Source organism: Anneissia japonica, unplaced genomic scaffold, assembly GCF_011630105.1.
Source record: "Anneissia japonica isolate Jap-2015-1 unplaced genomic scaffold, ASM1163010v1 scaffold2950_len93424_cov113, whole genome shotgun sequence".
Taxonomy (NCBI): domain Eukaryota; kingdom Metazoa; phylum Echinodermata; class Crinoidea; order Comatulida; family Comatulidae; genus Anneissia; species Anneissia japonica.
In genome coordinates this window covers 3,858-10,168 of record NW_022757465.1, presented here as the reverse complement: position 1 = coordinate 10,168, position 6,311 = coordinate 3,858, and the positions used below count along the sequence as shown (strand labels likewise).

Genomic DNA, 6,311 nt, shown 5'->3' with positions numbered 1-6,311 from the left:
AGAAATATATATTTTTAAGTTTCTTTATTATTATTAAGTGAATTTGTTTATATTATTAAACTCAATTTGTTATTAGGCCTCATATATTTTTATTTTTTTATTTTTCATTTATTTATTAAATAATTATATTTTGGACTGCTGTACTGTATTTTGTTTAGTTGTTTAAACATTTCTTCATTTCTTCTTTATAGTAATATTTATAGTAATATTTTAAGAACTATTTATTGATTTCTAAGTTTATTTTAGTAATTCATTTTAATGTTTGAAGTTTAATGTTTTATTAACTGATTCATCCTTGCATTATAAATCAACAATTGATTAACTCACTTATTTAATTATTTATTCTTTGTCAGTTTACTACAGGTGTCTAAAAATCTATTTTTGCTGTATATTTCTTAGGTACCCAACTTCAGCTGAGTATTTCAAGTATAGTGGAGCAACTACTTACTGTACCCACAACAAATATCATCCGATACCTCAAATCAGAAAGGTAGGCCTACAGTTTATTATTACTATGCATGCATTCTTAACCCATTAGCACCTACAGTATAGTTGTAATGCATTGTAGTCAGAGAGTTTGCTGTATATGAAAGAAATTAGACTCTACTACAAATAAACTGTAATATTTTTTTTTATTGTTGAAAATGTTCCATTACAAGTTGTTTTATTTTGATGCATATTAAATAAACATTCCAGTGACACAAAATATTTTGACCTTTGACTTTGAAATTGTGACCTTTGACCTATCATAGTTAACATTTCATCCAAAATTTGCAATTTTCTTTGAATTTATAATTATATAAATTATTTTGAATTTGCATACTTTTTACTAAATTGTATAATTATTTTAATTTTATTGAGTTACATCAATTCTCTGACCTTTGATTTTGATATATTGACCTTTGACCTATTCAACTTGCCAACACGATCGGCGCCGGGTATAACTAGGCCATAATTTACGATCGGTTTTTTCGGCTTTGTACATATATATATGTGAAAATTCAACTCCCATTTTCAGCTGTTATTCGTGTTCAATATCTTATAAATAGTTTATAAGTACAAAATCCGGGACGAAGTCCTCCAGAAAGAAAGTTGACAAATAGGTCTAGCCTAGGCCTGGCCCTAGTTCAAAGAGAAGAAACGTCACGAACGAGTGTTGAATGTAATTTTTATCTACGCACAGAAAATAGGCCCACGTCGCTGAACAATGAATGGTTTATATTAGATGCAAGTATTACCCAGTGTACTATTGATGAAAGTGGACAATAATCTTCTATTGTTTCTTGTCCTCTTCAAAAACTGTATGCTACATTGTTGCTTTGCAGCTGGGCACAGGGTTAAAATTTCTTCTGAGACACAGCAGTAATGCGGTTTGTTTACGAAAGCAGAACATGTGCTCAGAAGATGTGAACGACTGAATGGGTTTGAGTTTGGGACGGGTTTTGAATTTTTATTTACGAACAGGATCGAAATAGGCCCACGTACGCCGTCACTAAATGGTTTATTCGCTGCAAATGTTACCTAATATTAATTAATATGTAGACAATAATAGTTTCTAAATAATTATTTTGTCTTTCTCTTCAAAAACTCTGATCGGGCACGGTGTAATAATTTCTTCACTGACTGCTGTAATGCGGTCTGTTTACAAAGGCAGAACATGTGCTTCTCTCGTCGTCACCGAATGTTTCATTCGCCACAAAACGTTACCTATTATTAATTAAAATGTACTGTAGACAATAATACAGTAGTTTCAAAATATTTATTATATATTTCTCTACAAAAACTGTATAATTATTAATACGATTTCGGATTTGGGCACGGTGTAATCATTTCTTCACTGACAGACTGCTGTAATGTGGTCGTTTATGAACATAAAACATGTGCTTTCCAGTCGGAGAGCCGTGTTGGAGATTTTGACAGTTATTGCTAAATTTGTAACACGGCGTGATGTCATTGATTCTAGACGCCCTCACACGGCAGAAAGGCTTTTAAGTTTTACACATTTTCATTAGCATAAAGTGTATGCTATCTCATAGCTGTTGAATAAACATTGAAAAACGAAAGGTGCCCAAATATGGTAAAATCAGTTCCTAATATAGCCTAAGAATCCTTACATGATTGAATTTTCTGATTATTTTTTGTACGAGTTGCGCGTTCCAACGTTTTCACCAAGGTTGTGTGACAGCCATCGAATCATTACAATTTTGACTGCTATTTGTTTACAAATTTCTAATTAGTAGCATTTTCATCCCATACAGCGATTTTAAATATACATACCATAAGTCGAAAAAGTAAGTGTTTATTTTGATTATTTTTTGTACGAGTTGCGCATTCCAACGTTTTTGCCAAGGTTGTGTGACAGCCGTCGAATCATTACAATTTTGACTGCTATTTGTTTACAAATTTCTAATTAGTAGCATTTTCATCCCATACAGCGATTTTAAATATACATACCATAAGTCGAAAAAGTAAGTGTTTATTTTTATATAAAAATCGGTCTTGTACCCTATTTCAGTTTTCCACGACAAACGTTTAAAGATGGATCATAATTTCATGTGTTCTGCTAATGCACATGTTCGATGCACTGCCGCGTGCTGTGTGGCTGTGGTGTGAGTGTTTGCACTCAAGGCCTATACTAGGCCGTGAGTGCATAAACTACAGTACTGTACTATATACTAGCTGACAGCCCTTTTTGGAGGAGGCAAGCTAGGAAAACCAAGCTTATGTTTTTATAATAAAAAATCTGTTAAAAAGTGGCTGTATGGAAGACAAATGTCTGCATTAAAAAAGCAACAGGGAATTATTATTATTGTATATTATTAATATTAGGCCTATGTATAGGCTTATAGTTACAAAAAGGCCAGGCATTTTTGTAAATAGATAAAGTATAGTTACAACTAGTTTCAATCAATTCAACATCATGATACAATTTTGGCCAGTTACTTTTGTCTAATTTGATTTTATTTTCAGTATACATTTTTTTTTTTTAAATCTAATATGATATTTCTATTTTTCAGGAGTCACATTTGGCTGGAAATACATATTTTTTTCTACTTTAATACTCAGCCCAGCGTGGAGAAGTGAATACACCATATTATATATTGATGGATGTGTTTTATAGTTGAATGGTACATGTATACTGAAAGTGGTGCATAATTAAATAGGCCTATCTATAGTCATCATGGTTGGTAATAATGTTACTATTTAATATAAATTAATTTATTGCTACTATAATGAAGAAATGCAGTATTTAATTTTGTGAAAATAAAATATTCTATTTTTTAAGTATATACTGTATTAAAACAGATCACATGTACTCATAATTATAACCAATACTATATAGCTTACAAGTAATGTGACAGTACACTTTTTTTATAAGAGCAAGTAACATTTTTCCCAGGCTCAGCGTATTATTTTTTTTGCTGACGTCAGGCACAAAATGTTTTTATTGCTGCGAAGCAGCCAATTCATATTCTTGACAGCAATTTGACCTCTGAAAGGTCATTGTTTGTCAAAAAACGAAAAATGCCTAAGACAACTGAAAAGCCGAGTTATTATTGTACATAGGCCTATATTACTTTACTCTAGCATTACATGTACAGTACTTGAAATAAGGTATGGATAATGATGTTGGATTTTTTTTTTACCTCAGCCTCAATTTGTTCTTATAAAATGTATAAAAAAAAGTGCAGTGTTTTATTAAATGCGACAGTTTTAATACAACATACAATATGCCCTAACTGTCTGATACTGTAATGCCAAATTACTACACCAGGCCCACGTACGCAGCACGCTAGACAACGCCTAGAAAGCTTGAACTGAGAAGTAGGCCTCGACATCGACCTGCAACAGTCACAGTGTCGTGTCCTCCTCCTAGCCTGTTTTCAATGGTATCGGAGTACCGAATCCTCAGTAGTGGGGTACATAATGGTTTGATTAGTAGCAGTTGCATCCCAAACGCTGTATATAGTAGATGTTTACATTATTGGGTAGTTTAATAATTATTCTATGATAGATTTTAAATTTGCGTTTGTACCTTGTGTAGAAAATGTGAAATTTAATGTGTTTTGGCCTTCCACTTTGTAAAAAAAATCGTATGTTTAATTGAAGCCTAAAATATCGATATTTTTCGAAACCAAAAAATTATTGAACTGAAATCGTAGTTTTAATCATCATTTAACTTGTAGTTTAGTTATTTAAACTAGTTTTTTTAATAATATTTAGTGCCAAAATAACCACATTTTCAACGTATAAAAAATTGTTAAATTTCGGCCATTATCCATGACAAGTTAATGATGCTTGACCAACGCGGCTTTCCGACTGTTTCTTCACACACTCGATACGGCTAAATGGAGTTTGAGAACAGATGGAACAATGAGGGGGCAGGTTTTTAAACATTTTGAATCATTAAATGATTACAGTAAATTTACGTTAAGAGAGACCATTTATTTAGCAAATGTATGGGCTGTACATAATTGTCAATAGTTTGAGCATGCACCACCCGCCAAAAACACTGGCTGGTAAAAATATGTTATCATGTCATTGACCTTTTGGCCGAAAGCCAATACTTTATGGTCTGGTCAAGCGGTTTTTAAGTTATGAACTTTTGAAATTTAGGTACCACGCCCCCTTTTTCATACAGGAAATGGCTCCTTTAACTTTGTTCAGTTTTTACGAAGCTATATCTCCGGAAATAATGAAAATAAAAAGTTGAAAATGATAAGCTATGGCCCTCCAAAACGGTGAAAATCTAAATCTTTCAATATAAAGTTAAAGGAGCCATTTCCGGTATGAAAAAAGGGGCGTGGTACCTTAATTTCAAAATGTCATAACTTAAAAACTGCTTGGAAATTGAAGCTGAAATTTTGGATTCTTTGTTTTGACATATTAAGGCATTCTTAGAATTTTTTTTTAGGAAAATCCAAGGGGTTCGCATGGGCATGGTGGTTTATTTGAGCCGAAATGACCCAATTGCTTATTTTTGTTTTTATCATTTTTAGACATCATTTCAAGTAGCCCCTCGGGTCACCAAACCCTTAATTCCAATGTCTCTGTTTCAGATCTTTAGCATGTTTATATATAATGTATTATCACCTAACTTTAATAGCGCTAAAGACAATCTACCAATCTAAGTTGGCTTCTCTCCAAAGACTACTGTAGCCTTTTCTGTACTGTATTTTAGGCCTACAAAGAATATTCATATTCATAATGTGAATTATGAACAGAAGTTTCTTTTATTTTTTTGTATGAAACTGTTTCAAAATATAGTGTTGAACAAATAAATAACACAGAATTATTTGGAATTTAGAAATGTAATTTTTGATTGAATCTTATTCGGACATGTATAGACCACATCAAGTTTACTCCCTACCAGTGGTCAATTAGCAAGGTATATCTTTAACTAACACCACGTGCATAACATTCATTTACAGTTTTCAATTACAAATTGAACACACCACTAATGAATCCTTGGTTGAATGTTTTTTTATGTGTATCTTTCATTGTGTTTGCTTATGATCATGACAGTTACAGGAAGCAACAAACTTGATAAATAATACATATTTTAATGAACTTATCTATTCTCTGTCTTAGAAATCTAGTATATTATAAGTAGTAATAAGTAGTAACCGGATTAGGAATGAACTAACTATGATTTATATTTACTTTGAAGTTCCCCGGTGAATTTCAAATTATAAATGATTTGGAAAATGATGCTGTAGCCCTATTGAAAGCTGGCACTGATCTGCATTAATATCACAGTACAGAAATCAGCGAACCAAAAACGTATAATGCAGCACTGATTTGAATAATTCTTTTTGGAATAAGAGAAATTGGATAAGAAGGAAAACGGTGAGTTAGCAAGGAATTAACATTAACCATTAAACCTAATATCTAATCATTCACGTTCCATTAAAGCTGTATTGTCCGATAAACTAAATGAAAAATTCTTAAAAAATAAATGTTTGATTTAACTTAAGCATTTTAATAATAAATGTCATGAACTTGAGACTATTTTAAAAATTGTTTTCTCTGAATTGTGGGCTGGTAATAACCAAACAATTCTAGAAACCCTTCCAGTGTCTGTAATTCTTTATGAATTTTTTTACATTAACAAAGTGTGTATTATATAAGAAATACCACTAAAATTGTTTTAAATTCATTTTCATAACATTATGATTGTTTCTCATCCAAACATACAATTTAAGAAATTCAGAATTAATTTATATTTTTCAAGGATTTCTGGGTTCCATCAGACTATACATCTTTAAGTTTAAATGAAATGTCATGAACATGGTGCAACAACGTTAGAG

General features: G+C 31.6%; 1 long non-coding RNA gene across 2 annotated transcripts in view; it reads left to right on the top strand.

Moving 5' to 3' along the window:
* Positions 1-394: 394 nt before the first annotated feature.
* LOC117124739 overlaps positions 395-6,311 on the top strand; it is a 9,669-nt gene continuing 3,752 nt past the window's right edge. For both annotated transcript variants that reach the window (XR_004448008.1, XR_004448007.1), the window contains exons 1-2: positions 395-490; positions 5,672-5,850. This is a non-coding gene — a long non-coding RNA (uncharacterized LOC117124739). The remainder of the gene's footprint in view (positions 491-5,671; positions 5,851-6,311) is intronic.